General features: G+C 39.2%; 1 long non-coding RNA gene across 2 annotated transcripts in view; it reads right to left on the bottom strand.

Annotated features, from left to right (window-relative positions):
• The window catches only part of LOC131381859 (uncharacterized), a 105,588-nt gene extending 80,207 nt beyond the window's left edge, over positions 1 to 25,381 (bottom strand). Inside the window, exon 1 of one of the 2 annotated variants that reach the window (XR_009210858.1) lies at positions 25,293 to 25,381. This is a non-coding gene — a long non-coding RNA (uncharacterized LOC131381859). The remainder of the gene's footprint in view (positions 1 to 25,292) is intronic. The other variant, XR_009210860.1, reaches the window with a different exon arrangement.
• Positions 25,382 to 25,700: the final 319 nt, after the last annotated feature.

Raw genomic sequence — 25,700 nt, 5'->3', positions numbered from 1 at the left:
TGCTACTTGGATGAGTGAACTTCTCTCTGGCTGCAGTCTATCCAGGCATAATGTGTATATATATGTATGTGTATGTGTGTGCATGTGTGTGTATGTGTGTGCCTGGGTGTGCATGTGTGTGCCTGGGTGTGCATGTGTGTGCCTGTGGTGAGGAAGATCACAGCCTTTGGAGTCAATTCTGGACTTCACTTACAGCCTTACCACTAAGTAGCCATGTGTCCTGGGACTTAACCTCTCAATGCTTTGTTCCATTCTGTACAATCACATTAATAATAATATATACTTTGAATGATTGATATGAGCATTAAAGGGTGTTAAATTTGCTAGAGCATCAGTTTTATGTCAGAGTCACAGATACTGCAAACAAACCATCTAACAGTGCCCAGCACATAGTGGGGGCCTCAATAAATGCTGGTTATTGTTGTGATCCCTGTCTGTTAATCCCCATAGCCTTGCCCCACTGGCCTGGCTAGACTCTTTGTCACCTTCTGTTGGCTCTTCTATGCCTGGTACCTGCCAGTTTACCAACTTTTCTACCTATTGAATTTAATTTCCTCAAATCATCTCCTTCCCAGTCCAGCGGGCAAAGATTGGTTCATGTCCTGGCCTCTCCTGGTCAGATCTATCCTGCTAGAGTTAATCAGGCCAGGTCTGCCTGTGTCTTAATGAAACCATTCGTTCCTCAAAATGACTTTCTCAATACATGGAGTAAAAACACAATGATGATTGGGAAAAAAGGGGAAATGCGTAAGAGGACATGGCACGGTGACAAGCACATTCAAGGCCATAAATATGTGGCAATTGCTTTTCTTATCTAGTTCTCTTATTTTGAAACTTTCCTGGAAGGGACCTGGTATTATTAGCCATTATGATGAGGCAGATGCTGTTTATTTGCCCAGTCACATAACGATCATGTAGGGGTGACAACCAGTGAGGAAATTATGTCATTCTTTGGGGCAGGGGAAGGAAGAGGGAGGAAGGGGCTTTGGATGAGGACAGATGGGGCAGGGTTGGGGTGTACTTCCAACACCTATCAGTGATTTATTGTGCTTTTAACAGTCTAAACTTACACTTAATTGAAGCCTACTTAACCAATTATTTCATGAGCTGTCTGGTAATACTTAAATCCTGCCTTTCTAATCCCTGACTGGCTACATAGCCACAAAATCAGATTACATCTTGATTAGGAAAAAATTTACACATACATAAGCAATGTCACAACAGATCACTGTTCTTGCCAAACATTTCCTACATAGCTTGTAAACCTCTTAGGTATTTTCTACTGCACAGGTTGCTGACAGGATACAAAGAAAATGCAGGTTCATGGCCTCTGTATAATTGGGCTTCCCTACACAGGGTGAGTCCCAGCCCAGCCTCTATACCAGGCCCCATGCTGGCTGACCACACCTCTGCTCATCAGACTTGTGGCTGCAGCTATGCCTGCCCTGTGCTGATCTGGGACTTGGCACTCAAATCTGGAGAGTCTCAATCCTGGGGTCAACCTGCAAATGTCAACCCACAATGTGAGTCTCTTCTTTATGCATCCTCTTAAGGATTTAGTGAGCCTCAGAAGCATACTGAGGCCAAGGCTTCAAACCTGATGCCATCTGTACTTTCTCTGGGGAGGTGGTCTCTCTCTGCCTCATGTCTGAGAGATAATCCACAGCCTCCAACCCCTGTTAAATTTCCCTGCACGATTTCAGGTAACCATCCTTGCCAGATCTTGATTGGGCCTGGAAAATTGGCTAGTCTCATTTTGTTTCTGTATCTTAGTCAACTTGGGCCAGCATAACAAAAGGCCATAGGCTGGGTGGCTTAAAAAACAGAAGTTTATTTCTCACACTTCTACAAGCTGTCTAAGATCAAAATACCAGTAGGATTGGCATCTGATGAGGGCACTGCAGCTGCCTTCTCACTATGTCCTCACATGGCCTTGCCTCAGTGTGTGCTTTCCAAGAAAGAGAGAGCTCTCCCCCTCTCTCTTCCTCTTGTTGTAAGGCAGATCTATCTGATCAGGACTCCAATCCTATCTGATTAGGACTCTACCTTTATGACCTCATTTAATCTTATTTATCTCCTATAAGCCCTACTTCCAAATACAGTCACTTTGCAGGGTTAGAATTTCAATATATTAATTTTTGAGGACATACTTCAGTCCATAGAAAGACTATATATATAAATAGATAGCTAGATTAGATAGATAGATAGATAGATGATAGATAGATAGATAGATAGATAGATAGATAGATAGATAGATAGATAGATGATAGATAGATAGATAGATAGATAGATAGATAGATAGATAGATAGATGATAGATGAGAGATCTGCATTCATATCACATTTAGGCTTAAAAATGTTTACTGTTGGCTGGGCACGGTGGCTCATGCCTGTAATCCCAGCACTTTGGGAGGCAAAGGCAGATGTATCACGAGGTCAAGAGATCGAGACCATCCTGGCCAATATGGTGAAACCCCATCTCTACTAAAAATACAAAAATTAGCTGGGCGTGGTGGCGTGTGCCTGTAGTCCCAGCTACTCAGGAGACTGAGGCAGGAGAATCGCTTGAACCCTGGAGGCGGAGGTTGCAGTGAGCCAAGATTGCAACACTGCACTCCAGCTTGGTGACAGAGCTAGACTCCATCTCAAAAAAAAAAAAAAAAAAAATGTTTACTGTCTTCTCTCTTTGCCTTCAGGATAGAGCCCACACTGCTTAGCCTGGCACCCATGGCCCTCTGCCATGGCTCTTACACCAGATCCCTGTGCTAAGCCCATGTAGTCTCCGTTCTCCCATCAGGAACATCCATCTCAGCTAGAACCAAGGTGATAATGGTTCCCTTCCCACCACTGGGGCCCTTCCAGTGGTTCTGTTTATAATCCAGAAACTATTTCCTCCCTGGTTACTGACCATCGATGACTTCACACATTCATTTATGTATTTATTCACTCATTCAGTGTGTAGGCACCACTAAAGCCTGATCCGGGCCCTGTTTTATGAGCTGGCCACTGTTGTATGCTCACATTCAGGGATGTGGATTTTGCTCTTTAAACCATAACAGTACAGCCACATCACAATACAATAGCCACTGCCTCTGTCTAGTAAGAAAGGCAGTGACACAGCAAAAGAGGACTGTTTAGATACCTCACAGACCCCAAAGATGAGATCTCCAGGCATGGCGCGTGTGTCTATCACCTCTCAGGCAGCCTAAAAAGTTCACTCTCATAGTGCATGGCCCCTTCCTTTCCATGCTTGCAAGAAGGTATCCTTGCCCACCAGCCTCACAAACTAAACCCTAATCGATGTGAGAAGATGAGCTGGGAGATCCCATTCCGTGGAGCTCCTAGTCACTTGGTCACAACCTCGGGAGGCAAAACTGATTATTGTGGAAGGTGGGACAAGGTTACCAACCTGCCAGACCTATCAGAACCTTGGATGGTTTGAAAACACAGACCCTTGCCAAACGAAAGTCATAACAACCTCCACAAGGGAACTCTCCAGAGGCAGGCTGGGAGGGGAGGAGCACCCGCTGCAGCCTGCGGTTGGTGCATGAGAAATTCCCAAGCACTTAATTTCATTTCTGTTTCATGATATACTGCAGTGCTTATTGGGAAATTAGGTGAAGCTAAACTACGGTTTACTTTTAGCTGACAAGCATTAAGATCTGAAAGGTAAAACATTTTGGCTCTGAATTCTGGGGAAACAAATTACACCTTACTCTACATTTTCAGGGCCTGTATGCTTGGTTTGGTGGGGGGGCGGGGGTACTTGTGAAAGAAAGCAGCCAGTAGAAAGAAAAGACAGAGATGCCAGTGAGAAAAGAAACTTTGCCAAACTCCAAATACACATCAGATCAGGCCAGAAACCACCCGACCCCTGCTGTCACCACCACCACCACCATCATCAAGATAAAGAGTGGATCTGTCCTTCCCATGTCTTCCACACTTTTGCTTCCCTCCTTGTGGTTTCAAGGGGGCACTTGATTCTAATTTTCACTTAGACTTCACATATAACAATGTTGGACAGGGGATCTCTAATGATTAACACGGGCAGTTGCTAGTGCTTTAAACCTTTTCACATACTTAATCCCATCTCATACTCACCATAGTCCTGTGAGCTAGGTATTAACCCTCTCCCACCCCCAATTTTCCAGGTGAAAAAACAGGCTCAAATATGCATTGACTTGCTGAGGGTTTTCCACTAGCAGGTAACAGTTAAGAGAGTTTCAAACTCAGGACTTCGCCATGGAGAACTCTGGCTCAACAGCTATTCCAGTCTCACCAAGTGTGGTGATTCTGTAGGCCTTTTTTTTTTTTTTTTTTTTTGAGAGATACATACACATACATACACAGACACACACAATATGTCTCCATTTATACAACATGTGGAAAAGGCAAAAGTATACAGACAGAAAATAAGCTTGTGATTGTCAAAGGCTGGTGTGGGGAGAGGGATGAACTAAAAAGTAATAGGAGGAAATGTAGGGAAGTGATGGAACTGTTCTCTGTCTTCGTTGTGGTGTTGACTGCATGATTAGATGTAATCATCAAAACTTTGAGAATCCCACACTAAAAAGAGTGAATATTACTGTATATAAATTATACCTCAATAGATATGACCTTAAAACATCACAGTCATGTTCACACAAAAACCTGCACACAGGTGCGTATAGCAGCTTTATTCATAATCAACGAAACTTGGAAGCAACTAAGATGTCCTTCAGTAGGTGAATCAATAACATATTATTCAGTGCTAAACAAAAGAGCTAGCAAGCCATGAAAAGACATGGGAGAAACTTAAATCCACATTGCTAAGTGAAATAAGTTAATCTGAAAAGGCTGCATACTGTATGGCTCAAAGGCAAAACTATGGAGACAAAAGAAAATAGCCAGGGGTTGGGGGGATTATTTCTGAGGCTCCTATTTAAACTATGCTCTTACTATACTTGTTCCTAGCCAAACAGTCTCATTCTCTGTTTCTCCACCTGCCTTCTCCCCACCACACCCACAGGCCCACACACATTTTCCAGTTGGCCCTTTGCAATGGGGAAGCACCCAGGACTTAAGTGTGCATTGTGGGTGGTGAAGACGGGGGACCTAGAAAAATGAAGAAGCAAATCTTTACCATTCAAAGGGAACCTCTTCCAATTTTGTGTCCTGTAGTTAATTCTCATCTTTCTTGTACTTTTTGTTTTAAGTTGAAATAGCTATGTATACCATACACCCATTTCCAGCAAATGAAAAACCACTGAAGAAAAACTTCTGCGGTTATTTCCCAGCTGAACAAAATCAAAAATAGATGAGAAACATTGCAGAGATTTAGCTCACCTGACATTTTCAGTTTTATCAAAATTGTTCATCAGGGTGTCCTCACAACTTCTGACCCAAGTTTTACCAACTTTCCTAAAGTTCCTCACTGAAGTCACTATTTTCTTCCACATCTTCTCCTTTCTTACTTATGTATCACTTGCTCACTAATAACATTAAAATGTATAGTTTTCTATCTGTTTAAGGGTCTAATTTCATATATGAGATGATAAGGCTGTTTTCCAATAGTCTGTTAACAAATCATATCAGACCAAAGACAAGCAGGCATCTAAATATATTATTAACCTGGCTATTTTTTAAAAGCATATTTACAGTTATTATTCTCTTTCAAGTAGCAACACTGCCCTTCCTGGTTTTTGTGATTTCGAGAAAGCTTCTCAGCCTCTCTCTAAACCCCAGTTAAAGAAACATAAGGCTGAGCATCATGGCTCATGCCTGTAGTCTCAGCTCTTTCGGAGGCCAAGGCAGGTGGATCACTTGAGGCCAGGAGTTCGACACCAGCCCGGCCAACATGGTGAAACCCCATCTCTACTAAAAATACAAAAATTAGCTGGGCATGGTGGCATGTGCCTGTAATCCCAGCTGCTCGAGAGGCTAAGGCAGGAGACTCACTTGAACCCAGGAGGCAGAGGTTACAGTGAGCCTAGCTCACGCTACTGCACTCCAAAAAAAAGTTTTAATTAGCTGGGTGTGGTGGCACATGCCTGTGGTCCCCAGTTGCTCAGGAGCCTGCAGTGAGCCATAATCATGCCACTTGCACTCCAGCCTGGGCAACAGAGTGAGACCTTGTCAAGGAAGGGGAAGGGGAAAGGAAGAAGAGGAGGGGAGGGAAGGAGAGGGGAGGGGAGGGGAGGGGAGGGAAGAAGAGGAGGGGAGGGGAGGGGAGGGAAGGGAAGAAGAGGAGGGGAGGGGAGGGGAGGGGAGGGAAGGGAGAAGGAAGGAAATGATGAAGATCTAACAACGTTTTTGAAAGAGAAAGGTGAAATAACATCTGTAAAAGTGTTTTCAAAAACAGTAAAAGCTATAAAATGTAAAAAACTTACTATTTTATGGCTGTCTCTATTTTCTTGCCAGTAAAATGATATTAAATAGTACTTGCCTTATAGAATTATTGTAAAGGCTAAATGAAATAAAACAGTAAAGGTGCTTAGCTTCATACTTAACACATAAGTGCTCAAAAATGTCAGCAAGCAACAGAAGCAGCATTTCCAAATCCCATGTGGTAAGTAAGGCACCTCTGGTTATCCCCATTTTATAGCTCAGAAAACCGAGGCTGTGGGAGGTCAAGGAGACTCAGACTAAACTTCAGCCTTTTATGACTCACTAGAGCATGTTTACATCCCTATGGCAGGCTGGTAGCAGAAACCCAGGAGTTGGTGGGTAGTATTTGCAGGTTTTCCTATTTTTGAAAGGGTAAGTGGGAAGCAGCAAGCTCTGGTTCCTCAGGACACCTAGCTAAGGTTCCACATGAGACATGACCTGCCCTGTCAGGGTTGCCTCATCAGCACCTGCAGCTCAATCACATATTCATGCAAAATGCAAAATTAAAGAAAATGAGGAGAACAGGATGGAGGGAGACGATCTTTGCTTTTACTTTTAGTCTTCATTTGTAAACAGCTGAAGAAACAAAGGCAAAAAACAGCGATGAGTTTACCTGCAAACACTAAAGCTCTAGACCTTTAGTAAAGGAAAAACCAGGTAAGTCAAACTTCTGAAACTTTCAAATGATCTCGTAGTTTAGGTTTACTAAGGAGCTGGTCCTGGCATGTGGATGGTGGAAGAGGGGCAGAAAAAGCCAAAAGACTCCAACCAGTTCTGTGCATGTGATCTGACAGCAGGTTTGAGAGCTGCTTCTGGTAGGAAGAACAAAGGGCTCCCCAGGAAAGCCTCTTCCCAACCAGCTTTAGTTTGTCCAAAAAGAAGAAGGGAAAAAATAACTCAAGTCTTCAGCCAAGAACACCAGTAGGGGAATTAAAGAGCTGGGCACACAATAATTTTAAGTAACGTCAGAGGAGATTTAAATAGCAAACATCAGCAGAAAAGAATGGGGAAACCTCCAGTGCACTGACTTCATTGATACCCCATTTATCAGCAATTACTGACTCCATTAAAGGCCGAGTTTACAGCAGAAAGAGAAGCAGAGCCTAAAATATGTCCCAGCAGATGGACGGAGAGTGTCGGTGATGCCGTATTTCAAAGGCATCTGCAACGTTGTTATCATTGAACGTGGAGTCAGAGAGGCAGCAGACAAACAGCGCCCCGAGAGCCAGCAAATGATTTACTTGACCCTGGACGGGTAAAACTGACAGCAAAAACCTCATTAATTCCTCAGGTCATTCTGGAAGACATTAATTTGGTTTGGACTCACGACGAGGGGAGATTTTCCAGACATACACCAGGAATTATGAAATCTCCATGGCCGGAGAAAGTATGTCCAAATCACTTTTTGCATAAATCATGCTGACTTTCTGAAGAAGGATAATATGCTTAATCAAGGGAGTTATGGAACTTCTTGTGCTTATTAGACAGAAAATATAACAGTATTTTATTTGGTTATCAGTTCTGGGAGAGAGATTTTTTCCCCCTCTCTAAGCTAAAGTCTTTTCCTGCCAGCATGGAAGAGATCCTTTGTGAGAGCTGGAAGAACCTAGATGTGCAAATAATTTGTTCATGCAAAAATAACCTTTCTTTTTTCTTCCTCTGTTTTCGAATGGACATCGACATTGTGTGTGCCTCTCTTCTGAGTCCCAGCCAAGGTGACAGCCTTCTCACCTTATCTAGAACTTTCTCAATACTGAACACACCCCTATAAATAACAATGATAGTGACTAGTGGTTTTATTTTGTGTATTTTGATGGCATGGGCCAAAACTAAGAAGTCTGGTATTGAGACAATTTGGGTTGAATTACTAAGTATATAATCCTAACCAGAACAACCTCTCTATTCTCTCTCCAAGTCTGTGCAAGTCTGCGCACAAGCACACATAAGGAGAACCAAAGTCCTCTGATCCCCCAAAATTACACAGGTCACTTCTAATCCTGCGTAATTTAATGACTCTTAATGACTTTTAAACTCTACAGTTTTCCCAGAAAACCCTGCTTCTTTGTCTCAACGTTAACTTGAGAAGAAAAAGGCGTGAAATATTTTTGAGAAAAAAAAATTGTTGATTAAATCCAGGACAAAGCAGTCAGTTGGCTTATTTACATCAGTGAATCACTTCATTTTAGGGACACTGACAGAAAGATTAAGTGATTCAAAATGGTCAGGAGAGAGAGAGAGAGGGAGATTGAGATTGAAATGCTGCTAGACAATGAGCTTATACCTGAGTGTCCAATGCATAAGCCGCAAGCCCTCTTTCCTGATGATATCTTCCCTTGTAAAAGTTACATTCATCATGTTTAAAGCAAGGTTATCTCTGGTTGAAGAGAACATGCATTAGTACATTTTACTCATTCAACACTGAACACTCCCTATCAACAACCGTCTGCTTAAAGGGGACAAGGAGAACAAGAATTAATCACAGGAAGAGACAACTTAAGGGAGTTGGGCTATAAAATGGAATTCATTAGTAAGTCATAAAGTATCACTGCCTTAACTAGCCTTCCTCTTACACTCTGCTTTCTCTGCCCTGGGGCTGCACTGGCTCATTCACCTAACAATCTAAAGTCATCCCCATCCCCTTTGTCACCCCCTTTTCTCTTCCCACTGGGGACAGAGAGAACAGAGAGCTTATCTTTGAGGTAAGTGCAGGATCACAAGGTCTCTGGTCCACAAACTTCAGCACAAATATCTAATTGGAGCTTAACCCTCACATTCAAGGTCTCTTCTCATCCCACCAGCATCTTAGAACTGCATAAGCTCATCTCATAGGAGACTGTCACATCTGAGACAGAAAAATGTCCTAGTTAAAAACACAGGTTCAGGATTTTTACAGTCATAGGCTCATCAATTCTGGCACATCTCAGCTGGGTGACCTTGAATGAGTCACTTAACCTCTCAGCCTGAGTTTCCTCAGCAGTTAAATGGAGATAATAGTAATACCCAGCAGAGGGGAAGAGTGAGAATAAAATGAGATAAAGAAACAATATTTCAATTCCCTGATTACAGCATAAGCAATGCATCCCTGAACAGATGTTGCCCTGTTGTAATGATCTGTTCTTGCTTGTATCTTTTCAATAGTAAAAATAATATTCCTGCCTATGTCCTGTTTTTTCAATTTGATTAAAAATATATCTAAAGAAATCCAACCTTATCACTATGAAAAACCACCAAATCACAGAGATAAACAATAATGGAGAAAAGAAAGAACAAAGAATATACAAAGCAACCAGAAAGCAATTAACAAAATCACAAGAGTAAGTCCTCACCTATCAATAATAGCCTTGAATGTAAGAAGATTAAATTCTACAATTAAAAGACATAAACTGGCTGAATGGATAATAAAAAAGACCCAACTATATGCTGCCTACAAGAGGTTTATAGCAATAAAACATCAGAAAAACATCTTCTTACATCAGAAAAGCAGGAAGATTTCAAGTAAACAACCTAACGATACACTTCAAGGAACTAGAAAAGCAAGAATAAACCAAATCTAAAATTAGAAGGAAACAAACAATAAAGATCAGAGCAAAAATAAATGAAATTGAGACCAAAAAATACAAAAGATTAACAAAATTAAAAATAGGTTTTTTGAAAAGATAAACAAAATTGACAAGTCATTAACTAGACTGAGAAAAAAAGAGAAAATACTCAAATACAATCAGAAATAAAGAAAGAAGACATTACAACTGATAACACAGAAACTCAAGGGATCATGAAAGTCTATTATGAACAACTATATGCCAACAAATTGGAAAACCTAGAGGAAATGGATCGATTCCTGGACACTTACAACCTACCAAGCTTGAACCAAGAAGAAATATAAAACCTGAACAGACCAATAACAAGTAATGAGATTAAATCAATAATAAAAATTTTCAACAAAGTAAACTACAGGTCCAGGTGGCCTCACTGCTGAATTCTACCAAACTTTTAAAGCAAAACTAATACCAATTTTTCTCAAACTGTTCCAAAACATTGAAGGGGGGGAATCCTTTCAAATTCATTCTATGAGGCCAGCATTACCATGATACAAAAACCAGATCCCTGATGAACATAGATATAAAAATGCTCCACAAAATACTAACAAACAAAATCCAGTAGCACGTCAAAAAGATTATACTTCAGGATCAAGTGGGATCTCTCAGAAAGTCCTAGCCAGAGCAATCAGGCAAGATAAAAAAATAAAGCACATCAAAGTTGGAAAGGCGGAAATGAAATTGTCCATTTGCAGACGAAATGATCTTATATACAGAAAAACCTGAAGGCTACACAAAAACTCTTAGAACTGATAAATAAATTCAGTAAAATTACAGGATATAAAATCAACATACAAACGTCAGTAATGTTTCTATACATCAAGAACAAACAAACTGACAAATAAATCAAGAAGCAATCCCATTTATAAGAGCTACAAAAAAAGAAAAGAAAATACCTAGAAATAAATTTAGCCAGAGAAGTGAAAGATCTCTACAAGGAAAACTATTAAATACTGATGAAAAAATTGAAGAGAGCACAAAAAAGTAGAGAAGCATCTAATGCTCATAGACTGGAAGAACTGATATTGTTAACATTATCATACTACCCAGAGCAATCTATAGATTCAACATAATCTTTATCAAAATATCAATGGCATTCTTCACAGAAAAAAATAATCCTAAAATTTGTATAGAACCACAGATGACCCCAAATGTTCAAAGTAATTCTGAACAAAAAACAGTACTAGAGACAGCACACTGCCTGATTTTAAAATATACTACAAAGCAGAATATTTACAAAACAGTATAGTAAATAAAAGAGCATGGTACTGGCTTAAAAACAGACACATAGACTAATGGAACATTATAGAGAACCCAAATATAAATCCTCATATTTACAGCCAACTGATTTTCAACAAAGATTTCAAAAATGCTCACTAGAGAAAGGACAGTCTTCAATAAATGGTGCTGGAAAAAATTTGATATTCATATGCAGAAGAATGAAACTAGACCCCTATCTCTCACCATTACAAAAATCAACTCAAATGGATTAAAGAATTTAGTGTAAGATTAGAAACTGTGAAACTACTAGAAGAAAACAGGGAAAATACTGCAGGCCATTGGTCTGGGAAAAGATTTTATAGATAAGACCTCAAAAGCACAGTCAACAAAAGCAAAAATAGATAAATAAGATGGTATCAAACTAAAAATCTTCTGCACAGCAAAGGGAACAATGAACAGAGTGAAAAGACAACCTGTAGAATGGGAAAACATTTGCAAACTATTTACCTGACAAGGGATTAATATCCAGAATATACAAGGAACTCAAACAACTCAACAAAAAATAATAATCATCATCATCCAATTTTAAAAGGGGCAGATGATCTGAATAGACAGCTCTCAAAAGAAAACACACAAATGGTCAACAAATACATGACAAAATGCTTAACATCACTAGTCCTTAGGGAAATGCAAATCAAAACCACAATGAGATACCATTTCACCCCAGTTAGAATGATGTAGAAAAAGGGAAACTCTGTTGGTAGAAATGCAAGTTCATACAGCCATTATAGAAAACAGTATGGAGGTTACTTAAAAAACTAAGAGTAAAACCACTATACAATCCAGCAATCCCACTACTGAGTATACATCCAAAGGAAAGAAATCTATATGTCAAAAAGATATCTGTACTCCATGTTTATTGTAAGCATTACTCACTATCGGGTAGATATGGAATCAGACTAAAGTCCATCAACAGAAAAATGGATAAAGAAAATGTGGTGTATATATACACAATGGAATACTATTCAGCTATTAAAGAGACTGGAATCCTTTCATTCACAGTAACATGAATGAGCCTGGAGAATATTATGTTAGGTGAAATAAGCCAGACACAGAAAAATATATACCAAATATTCTTACTCATATGTGGAAGCTAAAAAGTTTAATCTTTTAGAAGTGGAAAGTAGAGTAGTAGTTATTAGAGTCTGAGAATGGTAAAGGGTAGAGGGGATAGGGAGAGGTCGGTTACAGCCCTCCTATTACAATTATAGCTAGATTGGAGGAATAAGTTCTAGTATTCTAGAGAACTGCAGGGTTGACTATAGCTAAAATCAATTTATGGTATATTTTTAATTAGCTAGAACATAGGATTTTGAATGTCCTCGACACAAAGAAATGAGAAATATTTGAGATGACGGATTTGCTAATTACCTTTATTTGATCATTACACATTATACACATGAATTGAAATATCACATTATACCCCATAAATATGTACAATTATGTGTCAATTAAAAATAATAATAATTGTAAATAAAATGTATCTGTTCTCCTGCACATTCTTCTCGACTAATACTCACCACTGTAGACACTCACTAGGACCCAACACAGATTGATTTTTTGACTAACATACAGACTGAAAGAGATGCTATTAAAACAGCAGCAAAAAACACTCAAGATTTTCATCTCTTAATCTCATATTTAGAGGAAACTCATCCCTTCAGAATAAAGCAGGGAAAGAAGGGAAGCAGTATAGTAGAAGAATTCTCCCCATCCTGATTTCTCCTTTAAGTAACCTGAAATGATTTATCCAATGGCATTGGGTATATAGAGTGTTGTGGGTTAGATTTTATTCTCTGGTGATGAAATATTGGGTAAAGGAAAAGATCTACATATCTCAAAATAGCCTTCTCAAAGTTCTTGGAATATATCAACCCTACATCAATGATCCCCCAGCTGCTCCTTTTAAAAGCAGTATATTCAAACTGAAAAATCAATTTACTTTAAAAATGCCGAAGACTTAAAATCAAGATCTTACACAGAGGTGAAATCAAGGATAGTTTCTCCCTTAAGGCTACCATTAAAATAACACATTTAAAAAAATAAATTAGAAGTCCTTTCCAACATCTGAGTTCACTTCTACATAGAAAGGCATGGGTTCAGTAAACGCTTAATATTTCTGCACAAAGCTAAATTGCTTAGTGTCTCTGAGCCTCAGTTTCTCATCTATGAAAGAAAATAAACTGTTTTATAAACAGGATTAAATAAGCTGATATAGACAAAGCACATATCTCTTAATAGGGCTTTTCATAAATGGCAGCGTTCTGGTGGTACTGTGTGGTATTAGAAGATTTATTACTAATACTTGATGAGGTTGCAATTTCTGGAGCTAACTCTAACAAACTATTGTTGGAAGAATAGAGACTGCACTATATGAAGCCACAGAGAATAAACTTCAATAAATTTTCTTCAAACTTCAATAAATCAGCCCATTGTTTTATAAAATTCTAAGATACTTTGTTTAATTGATGTTTTTCATTAAAACAACTGATATTTTTGACTTTCTAAGTTGAACTAGTTCCTTTGTGGAAGTACAGAAAGCATCTAAATTATCCCTTTTGCTTTCTAACATGCAAACAAGTATGTCAACACCATTCAGTAATATTTCTCTCAGGCCACCCGGTTAGACATAATACCTAATATCAGCCAGGTAGAGAATAGGTAAGGCCTTTGTGTGAATGACATCCCAGAAACGCTCAATGATTGAGTCCTTGCAAATAAGACACAGTCAGTATTTATTCCTCCACCATGTCTTTTACACTAAATTTATTGTGGTTTTTCTAACTGCAAAAGCAGTGCTTAGAATGAAAAATAAATGGGGAATATATCAAAGTATAAAAAAGAAAATAACTACTATTAGAAAAAAACAAGTGTTGGTGAGGTTGAAGAGAAACTGGAAGTCTTGTTCACTGTTTTGAGAATGTAAAATGGTATAACTGCCATGAAAAATAGAAAAGTGGATCCTACAAAAATAAAAAATAGAATACCATGTGATCTAGCAATCCCATGTCTAGGAATATATGGGAAGAATTAAAAGCAAAATCTTGAAGAAATATTTTCATACCCATGCTCATAGCAGCCAAAAAGTGGATGGCCAAGAAATAAACGAAATAAAAGAAGCCTAAGTGTCTATCAACAGATGAAATACAAGGGAATGTTATTCAGCCCTAAAAAGGAAGGAAACCTTCTCACTTGCTACAACATGAATGAAACTTGAGGACATTATGCTAAGTGAAATAAGCCTCTCACAAAAAGGTAAATATTGTGTGATCTCCCTTGTACAAGGTATCTAAAGTAGTGAAATTCATAGGAACAGAAAGTAAAACAGTGGTTGCCAAGGGCTGGAAAGAGGGGGAATAGGGAATTGCTATTTAACAGTTACAGAGTTTCAGTTTTGCAAGATGAAAAAGTTCTGGAGATCCCTTGCACAGCAGTGTGAATGCACTTAACACTACTGAACTGTACACTTAAATTTGTTAAGATGATAAATTTCATTATGTGCTTTTTACCACAATTAAAAGGAAAAAAGCATCCATAATTCATCCTTCATGTATAAATCTGTTAATATTTTGATGTTGCAGTTAAAATCCACATTTCTCATCGAGTCAAATGTTGTTAACATTTTCTCATGGCATTAAATACTCTTCTACAACCACATTTTAATGGCCACATAGTTTCCATTGTTTAAATGATCCCTCATTATTGGGTTGTGAGTTATTATTGCTTGCTATTACAAATAAATCATGATATACTCCAGTTTTACATTATTTTAAAATTTCATGTTATATTTCTTATATCTTTATTTCTTACATTTATGTCTTTAGCAATTGAGTAGGTTTTTGGGTTTTGTTTTGTTTTTTTAGTGTGGCATTTAAGATATTTTTGCTTCTAAACCTCTGTGATTCTGAGAGCACAACTCTCCTCCTTTCTCAAGAAAAGAAGGAGAATTGAGGGACACCAAATCAATCTCTAAAAGAAGTAAAACTCTAAGTTTGAAAACAGCAATGATTTCAGCATAAGGCTTATCAAAACTGGCCTCTCACAAATTGTCCCCTTCCCAGAGAATGTCTGTCTGTAAAGAGCACATAAACCGCAGACACAACTGATGCCGGTCAGAAAATGATCCATGTGAAACCGGCAAAGTTCCCTCACCCCCTCGCAGGGCGTGAGATGGGGATGTGGCTCGCTTCTGCGATGCTCGGCAGCTCACACCTCTAGGGGGAGCATGCAGACGGCAGGTTGTGGGGCTCTGACCCCACAGCAGTGTCTAGGGGTGAATATTTACACCTCCTGAAGCCCCAGTGGGCATGTTACAGCGTGCTCTTTTAGTTTTGCCATGGGTAGGTGGTTTGTGTTAATCAGCTCAGTTAGACGCTCTGCCTTATAGCAAGGAGAGAGGGCTTTTAGTATCCCGGTGTTCTTGCCTTGGTGTACTGGAAGAATGAGTCCAAGGTTTTATTGAATGGTGGAAGTAGTTCTCAGTGGATGGATGGGAGCCAGAAGAGGGGGTGATCTTTCCCTGGAGTCAGGCCAATCAGTGGCCAGGGTCTCCTCTGACGGCCCTGGGCCGAACTCCAGGTCGCCCAGCTATAGACGGCCTGCCCGTGTCTGCTGGTGTCTGCCAGTGGGTTCTTCTCGACGTCCAGCCACTTGTGTGCCCTTCTGCTGGTGTGTTCCTCTCAATGTCCAGCGCTTGTGTCTGTGCCTGCTAGGGTCTCAGGGTTTTCGTAGGCACAGAATGCGGGCCAGAGTGGTCTTGGAAAATGCAACATTTGAGCACCAAAACAGAAATGACTATCCTTACCTAGGTCCCTGTGCACAGCCTCGGCTGAGGGATGGGGGGGCGGAGCCCTGGCCAGGAACCTGCCCTTCTCTACCCAGCACTTTCCTGCCCCTGTTCCCTGATCACATGCCCCCAGGATCAAACTTCAGGCCATCTGGAGCCACAGCACATCCTCAACCTTTTCTATAGAATGGAATTATTTCCTGAGACCTTGCTTCCCTCAGAGAGTAACTGATAATATTGCTTGGGGGCTGATGTTATCACCCCCAAGTTATCAATGAGAAAACTGAGGCCCAGAGTGGTTAAATAACTCACCCAGTGTCACACAGCTAAGAATAGCAGAGTGAAGGTTCAAACTCAAGCTTCCTGCACTTTAGCAACGTGATCTTGCCATATGGAATATCATGATCGATCACGCAGCACTAGGCACAAAGGCACACTTGATTGATAGGATATCTCTAATTCCCTTTTTTTTTTTTTTTTTTTAATCTATGAGGAGGCCATTACTACTTACCTAGGGAAGACTATGTGGCATGTTTCAGAGAAGGCCTCCCTGTTGCTGGTTCTATTCCTTTTTCTTCCCTGGGCTGGACTAACCCAAATAATTAAGAAGAGTATTTCTGAAGGAAGTTAAATAACCCCAATTAGGAATGCTCTATTTTAGGAGGAACTGGGGCAGCAGATCTTATTTCCATATGGCAGTTGCATGTGTTTATTAATAAAAAAGACTAAGGAAAAGTCTTCTTTATTAATAAAAGTCTTCCATGTGACCATGGAATAGTTATCTTGCGCTAAATTCCTGGGAACCAGACACAGGCTTTTCCAGCTTGTCCTCTGCAATCGTTTGTGGCCACTATGAAAGAGTTTATCCTTAATTCTCCCCCCAGAATGGCTGTTCCTGAAATGCGAGTCCTGACAAAATGACTCACTGGGGCCATGTTAACTTTTATCATCATCTGTTTTTAGCAGTAATTAGGCCATAGCGATTTTGGCGGCAGCACATAAGTCAAATTTGCAATCGCTCCCTGCACTAAAAATCTTGGTGGTTATTATTGGCGTTTCACGGCCCTATGATTCACACGGGTTTGGAGTGTTGCTGCTTAAGGTATCTGGTCAGGTAATTAAGGATGTGTTGGTTTCTTTTGTTTCAGTCAGTTCAGATCAAAGACCTGCCAAAGTCGGTCCCTGAAGTCCTTGTCTGAGCCCCACTGTGTCTGCTGCTATGCAGATAAATCCTTAAAGACAGAAAACCCAGCCATTCACAATGAATGGTCTTTCTTTATTATCACTAAGCTCTACACAGTTTCCAATAGTCATCTGGAGGATGTGCAAGGCTTGAAGGGATTTTAATTTTTTGAAGGCAGGGAGAATATGCAAACTATTAATTTTTTTAATTATTATAACCATGTGGGACAACTCCAGATTCCAAGTGCCCACTCTGACAGGCCACACCCTCATTTTTGGCAAAATGTTCAGCATATTTCCTGCTGTGTTAATCCCTCCATGGAGTTGTATGGCTTGAACACAACTTTCTGTTCCCCCAAAGTCCTTCTTCATAGCTCTCAAATGTCGCTTTTGCTGCATATTCATCTCTGAGTCCTCTTCATTCTAGTTGTTAAATATATATCTTTTTAATTCCGACAGGTATTCTATCTCCCAGGTCCCAGGGACCTGCTTTCCTAGATCCCTGGATTCTGCTGAACTTAAAACATCAAAAAAAAAAAAAAAAAAAGACAACTCAATTGACCAGTTAAATCCCAGCACTGCACCCCAGCATAGCGCAGGGGAGAAGGGAAGCTGGACCTAGAGCCGGGACTCCAGTGCTTCTCATTGCAAAAGAAGCAAGTGGTAAATAAATTGGAAGAAGACACATCTGCAGAAGGGGAATTGTTGTTTACAGGGTTTACAACAGGCAAGAAGAAAGGTAGATGTGAGCTGAAAAAATATAAACAATGGGTAAAAATGCAAAGAACTAATAAACCAGGATTCTCTTATCACAGTGATTTGGAGCTGCTTAATCCTGGCCTCCCAGGATTCAGTCCCTCATTCAGTTGCCTAAAGAAAAATTCCTCATGCATTGCTTTAAAATTCATCTTTATTAGGGATAGAAAATCAAAGTATAGACATGTAGGCCGGGCGCAGTGGCTCATGCCTGTAATCCCAGCACTCTGGGAGACCGAGGCAGGCAAATCACCTGAGGTCAGGAGTTCGAGACCAGTCTGGCCAAAATGGTGAAACCCCATGTCTACTAAAAATACAAAAAAATTAGCTGGGCATGGTGACAGGTGCCTATAATCCCAGATACTCAGGAGGCTGAGGCAGGAGAATGGCTTGAACCCCAGAGGCGGAGGTTGCAGTGAGCCGAGATCGCACCATTGCACTCCAGCCTGGGCAACAAGAGCGAGACTCCATCTCAAAAAAAAAAAAAAAAAAAAAAAAAAACTAACCAGGCATGGTGGCGAGCGCCTATAATCCCAGCTGCTCAGGAGGCTGAGTCACGAGAATCGCTTGAACGCGGGAGGCAGAGGTTGCAGTGAGCAGAGATCATGCCTCTGCACTCCAGCCTGGGCAAAAGAGAGAGACGGTTTCAAAAAAAAAAAAAGTATAGACATGTACAAAAGTGATAAACTCCTGTAGTTCATCAGAATGTTAGTTACTTCTGGGGAGAAAGTGATACACAAAGTAATTCCAGTTTATTTGTCATCATTTATTTCTTGAGCTGATTATGGGTATGTCACTATCTCTATTTTTATTTATCCTTTTATGAATGTCCAGAAGATTTTGTAAGAACTTCTAAATAAACAAATAAGTAAAAGAAGCTCATCACCAAAGCCAGCTACTTGGAACCTCCATCCAGGAGTATCAAGGCCACCTTCTCAGTGTGCAGTCACACAGAGCCCCACACTCAGGAGGATTCCACACTTGTATTAATGCTCTGTTGTCACCATCTTAAAATTCTTTGTAAATTTGTAACAAGGGGCTCACATTTTCAATGACCAATGGGCCCTGCAAATCACACAGCTGGTGCTAGGGAGCATTTAGTCAAGAAAAGGATATTTCTGTTTTAAGTTAGACACACGGGCAGACAAGCTCAGGAGTCAGGACACTCGTGTCACCCTCCCTCTGGAAGCTGTGGATCTCATTTTCCACTTTGACTAGTTAGAAACATCCTCAAGACACCTTATAACTTCTCTCATCTCTTGTTCATCTTCTCTTATCTTGTCCTCAAAAACCAAAGCCAGCCAAAATGCAGAGGAGGAAAAGGATGGTCAGGGTTGGTGGCAATTCTTAGGAATGGTGAGAGGAAGTGGTTCCAGGTTTGCCCCACTCCCATCTTAGCATCAAACAACAGGGAAGTGGCTGCCACTCATCTCTACTCCTCACCAGGAGTCACTTATTTTAAAAAATTTTGGTTAGGATTTAATCCACCAAAAAAGGATGAAAGATTTCTACCCTCCAATTATTGATAAAGCATGCTGTCACCCAGAAAATAGTTACTGAGCACCTGTTATGCACAGGCACTGTATTAAGCCCTGGAGGTTACAAAGAAGGAAACTCAGTGTCCCCAGCCTGCAACTGTTTACAGTCTATTGATAATTCAGGGAAGCAAACCAATAATTATACTGCAGGATGGTCACTACTCTCCTGGAGGGGCTGCTAAGTGCTGTAGAAGCAAAGGAAGCATGCCGCCATCTGCCTGGGGCATGGGGGGACATTAGGGAAGATGTCATGAAAGAGGAGAGTGCACCAAAGCATTCAGGCAGCAGGGACAGTATGCGTATGGAAACAAGTGAGCAAGCATGGCATATTTATTTGGAGGACTGCTTTAATCCATGTATTCTTTCTTGATAAATCATCTGCAAGTCACCATGCTTAAAAAGTAAATTCAAAGGGGGGATAATGACAGAAAAAGTGGGACATATAGGAAAAGATCAGATAACGAAGAAAAGATTAGATTTTGTTTTGTTGGTAAAGGAATCATGGAAGAATTGGGGCAGAGAAGTAATATAAGATCTGTTTGTTGGGTTTGTTGGGATGGAAGAACCCTAGGCTTTGGAAGATAATTTCAGGGAAAGTGAATAAAAGTCATGTGGCCAGTAAGAAGGAGGCTATTGCAATATCCCTGCTTCTATATAACTAGGGAAGTAATGATAGAAGAGATATTTCAGGACATAGAATTTAATAGACTTGAAGAGTAGATGGGGCAAAAAGAAAAAAGGGGAAATTTATTATGACTCACAGGTTTCCATCATGAACATTTAGCAAATGGTGGCCTCATTCACTAAGGGTTGGAACCCAAAAAGGGAAATGAGTTTGGAGAAGAATATGAAGTGTTCAGATTTAGTGTTGTTAGGTTAGGGAAGTCTGCGGGACTCCGAGTAAATGTATTTCTATCAGGTGAATGGATATATGAGTTGAAACTCAAGAGAGAACTTTGAGTTGAAGACAGACTTGTGAGTCACTTATGCACAAGGAATAATTGGACCAACAGCCCTAGGTAGATTGCCCAGGAAGAAAGAAGAATGTAGCAAGAGTAGTAACCTGATGATAGGAACCTTAGGACTGGAAGGTAATGATAAACTGTCAAGGGAGACTGAAAAGGAATGCCAAAATAATTAAAAATGAACTAGGAAACAGTGGCATCATAAACCCAAGTTCTAAAATGGAGATAATGATCAATAATGGCAAAGGCAGGCAGATAAGACAAGAAAAATGAGATCTGCAGAAAATCTCTGGATATAACTAGAAGATTTTTTATGACCTCAATAAAAATAGTTTAAGTTTAGTAGTGAGATTATGTTAGATGACTTTCTTGACATGGCTGGTATTTATCTTTTAAAATATTACCAAAGTATTCATTCCTTTATTCATCCCTACGTAGTACCTAAAGGAGAAAGATAATTTATAGCAGCAAGGATTAATCTAATATGCATTGATAACACACGTTGTATTTACCTCCCTTGTAAGGGATCACCCAGAGTGTAAGGGTCTCAGATGCTGAGACCAAATGCTTTGGATGAGATTATTAGGACAAAGGGCAAAAGTTTTAACACCTTAATCTCATATTTTGAAATCTACATATAAAGCTTCTTGATTTGTTATTTAGCCAGATTGACTGCTCTTCCAGGTCACTTCCCCAAATCTTTGCTATATTATTTCAAACAGTTTCTAAAAGGAAAACTCCATTGGAATGATATGTATATCACAATTCCATATAAAGGGATATGTCCTACTCTTTAGTTAAACTACAAGCAAAGAGCCAGGAATGTGAAAATTGAGGTAGAAACTGTTTGGAGTTCACTTGTTCTGAGGCAGGCCCTTACGTTCTTTGTCTACATTATAGATACAGCTGCCGTCTCTTAGATTCAGAGACAGAGAGATGACTTTCCTATCAGCTATCGCAGGCTCCAGATATCAATGTCTGAAAATCTTATTCTTCCATGAAAATGTTCTGCCTAGGAGAAATCAAGTCCATTCTCAGGCAGGCCCAACACTTACAACTTGACTAGTTAGAGAGTGATCAGAGTTGAGCACCTCAACACACTAAGTCTTGTAAGACTTAGAAGAAAGAGCTAATTGGTAGCCCTCCTTTGTTTTATCAGCAAAACTTGAAAATGAATATTTAGACTTTGTGATAATAATGTAGAAAACAGAAAGAAAGGTCAAGGTATAAGGACCAAGGGATCATGGGGGCACCAAAATAAAGTCACACCCAGGAGATCTGATCTCTCAGGGCAGGCCTATAGCGGTGGTGTTAGGAATATGTTTGCAACAGGTTCCTGAAATATTAAACACTGTCACTTACAGAATGAATCTTTCTTTCAGGACTATGTGAGTTTTCTTCTCTACTGCTATATTAGCAGCTCTAATATACAGCTTTATCCTTTTCTCTCTTATATACATAGAATAGATTGGCTCCTCTATTTGAGCAATTTTTTTAATAAGTTGAGTTTCTTAATGAATTGACCAGGTGGCTTATAAAAATACCATCAAAAAGAGCATTTTGTGTTAAAGAAACACAGTGTTTAAGATCAATTTATTTCATTTTTATTTTACTGACCTCAAACTATTTAAAATAGTGAATTCAACAATCCCATGTCCTCAGTGCCAAATATCTTAATTCTCACCAATCAGCACAGTGCACAGGGGAAGAACAAGTCAACAAAACGGAAAGTAAGCCAAAGCTTCTGCTAATGAATGCTAACAATTTATTTATTTATTTATTTGTTTGTTTATTTATTTATTTTTTGAGATGGAGTCTCACTCTGTCGTCTAGGCTGGAGTGCAGTGGCGCGATCTCAGCTCACTGCAAGCTCCTTCTCTCTGGTTCAAGTGATTCTCCTGCCTCAGCCTCCCGAGTAGCTGGCAATGCAGGCGCCAGCCACCACGTCTGGCTAATTTTTTGTATTTTTAGTAGAGACAGGGTTTCATCGTGTTAGCCAGGATGGTCTCTATCTCCTGACCTCGTGATCTGCCTGCCTCGGCCTCCCAAAGTGCTGGGATTACAGGTGTGAGCCACCGTGCCCGGCCAATTCTAACAATTTTTTTAAATGTTTGAGCTCATGGAACTAATCAATTCAAACGCTTTAAGGAAGAACTGAACCACTCAGAAGTGATATTTGATGTTACAAGACATGGCAGCAGCTTTCTTTTACCAAAATGTAGCAAACTGTGACTTAAATACAATAAATTGACTTTTACTTCCAGCCAAGATGGAGAAACAGGGACTGCATTTATCTTCTTACATGAAACAACTTATAAACAGAACAAATATGAAACAACAGTTTTCAAAATATTGGTCATCAGGCAATGAAGGAAAGTGATCCTGAAGATATGAGGAACAAACAAAGTAAGCTCTACAGTGGTTCCACTTAATTCCTGGAGAGAGTTTCCAGGCTACCACATACGGAGGGGAAAATGAAAATTAAAAATTTTTAAAAATAGAAAAAAGCTTATAGAAAAAGGGCGTAAAGAAAGCAAATATTTTGGTCCAGCTGCGCAGTGTATTTGTGTTTTAAGCTAAGTATTATCACAAGAGAGTCGAAAAGTTTTAAAAACTTAAAAAGTTTATAAATTTAAAAAGGTAAAGCAAGCTTGGGTTAATTTATTATTGAAGAAAGAAAATGTTTTAATAAATTTAGTGTAGCCTAAGCATACAATGGTTTCAGTCTGAAGTATTGTACAGTAATGTTTTAGGCCTTCGCATTCATTTACCACCTAATCACTGACTCATCCAGAGCAGCTTCTAGTCCTGCAAGCTTCATTCATAGTAAGCACCCTATATAGATGTACCATCTTTATCTTTTATACAGTTTATATTTTACTGCACTTTTTCTGTTTACATACAAACATAGTTGACATTGTGTTACTGTTGCCTGCAGTATTTAGCACAGTAAGATGCCATACAGACTTGTAGCCTAGCAGCAATAGGTTATACGAAATAGCCTAGGTGTGTAGCAGGCCATACCACGTAGGTTTATGTAAGTACACACCGTGACATTTGCACAACTACAAAATTGTCTAATCAAACATTTCTCAGAACATACCCCTGTCATTAAGCAACGCATCACAGGTTTTAAACTACTAAAAGAAATGGAAATTGTCAGTCAAGAATCCTATATTCAGCAAAAATATTTTTTAAAAACAAAAATGAAATTAAAATGTTTTAGGCATACCAAAGCTGAAGAATTTCTGACACTGCAATTTTCGTTCTGCATTTTCATGCAGAAAGAAAATGATACCAGATGGAAATCTGGATCTACACAAAGAAATGAAGTGCACCAAACATAATACTTACATTGACAAATATAAAAGATTTGTATTCTTACATTTTTCTTCTTATTCACCATCATAAAATTATAATGAATACCTGTCTGGAAGGCTTTAAAGAGTATTGAGAATGTCAAATCTACTAAGATTGTAGGAAGTGATGGAAGTAACTATCAAAAACACAGCCCTAAACTGAACACTGACAACATCCATAGATCAGAAATATTTGAATATCTTAGCAATGAGCATTTTAAGGACTGAATCAGGTAATTAAAGCTTGACTAATCTAAGAAAATATACAGACATCAATGATTATAGAAAATATTATTGAAAAGATACTGCCTTCCAACCCTTTTTACCACAGCTATCCTTCACTCACCAATTGTTCCAGCTATCTCAAGCCATTTCCCCCAATCTGGCAGTTGGCTTATTGCAGTCCCCAACCAGTTTTTATAATCTGCTAGACTATGAGGTACTTTTATAATCTGCTAGACTATGAGGTATTTGGTGGCAAAGGCCACCAACTTACCTTAACACAGGAACTGACCCATAGCTTGCAAATGCATTTATTATTTTTATTTTTGCATATATTAGATTTGCATACATTATATGTATCAGATGTATTAGTTTATATAAAATATATTTATTACTTTATTATATGTTAATGATGGGTTACGCATTCATACTTCTGCTTACTATTTTTCTTAAACCTTCCTTATGTATATTTATGTTATAAAGGACTTTTTTGACATCCATGGAAGGTCTTAGATTATTTTATTTTGAATGTTCTTCACATTCTGCACCAGGCCAGGACACACTAACTCACTCAAAACCGGGACGCACTTTCCTCACTCAAAGGAATGAAAGAGATCATTCCTTTGCTCTGATTTTAGTTTGCTCCTAACTTTTATTTTATTCAGCGAGAGAGAGAGAGAGAGTGTGTGTGTGTGTGTTCACATATATATAAAATACATATATAGTCTATATAAGGCAAATCACGTTTCTCAGGTTTTAATATCTCCAAAATCAAAATGGACCATACAATCAGTAAACCTTAGATTCAGTAAAATATAGCAATATTCAAGGCATATCACAGAAAATGGCACCTACTGTTCCATACTACCCCATTCCTGAAGCTTACTCCCCACAGGCAACCATTTTTTAAATATTTCTTCAGATAATTATTAATATCTTTATATTTTGAAACATATACTTACATGTCTTTTTTTTTCCCCACTTTCAGTGGTAGAGAGAATATTCAAATGGGTCTGACCTAATCACATGAGCACTTAGAAGGAAAGTTGTCTCTGGCTAGGAACAGAAGAATGAGACAGGAATGCACTCCTGCTAGCATGGAAGAAAGCAGACACTCATGTTGTGAACACCTGATGGAGAGGGGCGGTCTCTTGGAGCTGAGAGCAATCCTCAGCCAACAGCTAGCAGGGAAATAAAGACTTCATTTCTACAATCATTGGAAAATGAATTCTACCAACCAACCATTCGAATGAAGTTGGAATTGGATTCTTCCCCAGAGCCTCCAAAAAGGAAGACAACCCAGCTGATTCTCTGATCTGAGCCTTGCGAGACTCTGAGGAGAAAGTCCAGCGAGTCTCTGTACCTGAACATGTCACCTACGGAACTATGAGCTAATAAATGAGTATTGTTTTAGACTACTAAATCTGGAGTGATTGGTTACACAACAATAGGAAGCTAATGTAGTAGTTATATTTTTCTCAATATTCAATTTTTATATTATGAATATATGGATATTATTCACAGGAGAGCCATTTTGTACATTGCAATTGTATTTCTATTTTTGTACAGATTTGTTTCCCTAGAGTCAATAATTGTCTCATTTTTTCCTTCCTTATTATTCTGTGTGTTTATCACTAATTTTCTTTCATA

This window comes from Hylobates moloch, unplaced genomic scaffold (assembly GCF_009828535.3).
Source record: "Hylobates moloch isolate HMO894 unplaced genomic scaffold, HMol_V3 SCAFFOLD_18, whole genome shotgun sequence".
NCBI classification, from domain to species: domain Eukaryota; kingdom Metazoa; phylum Chordata; class Mammalia; order Primates; family Hylobatidae; genus Hylobates; species Hylobates moloch.
The sequence above is the reverse complement of the archived record's forward strand: the minus strand, read 5'-3'. Positions and strand labels throughout refer to the sequence as shown.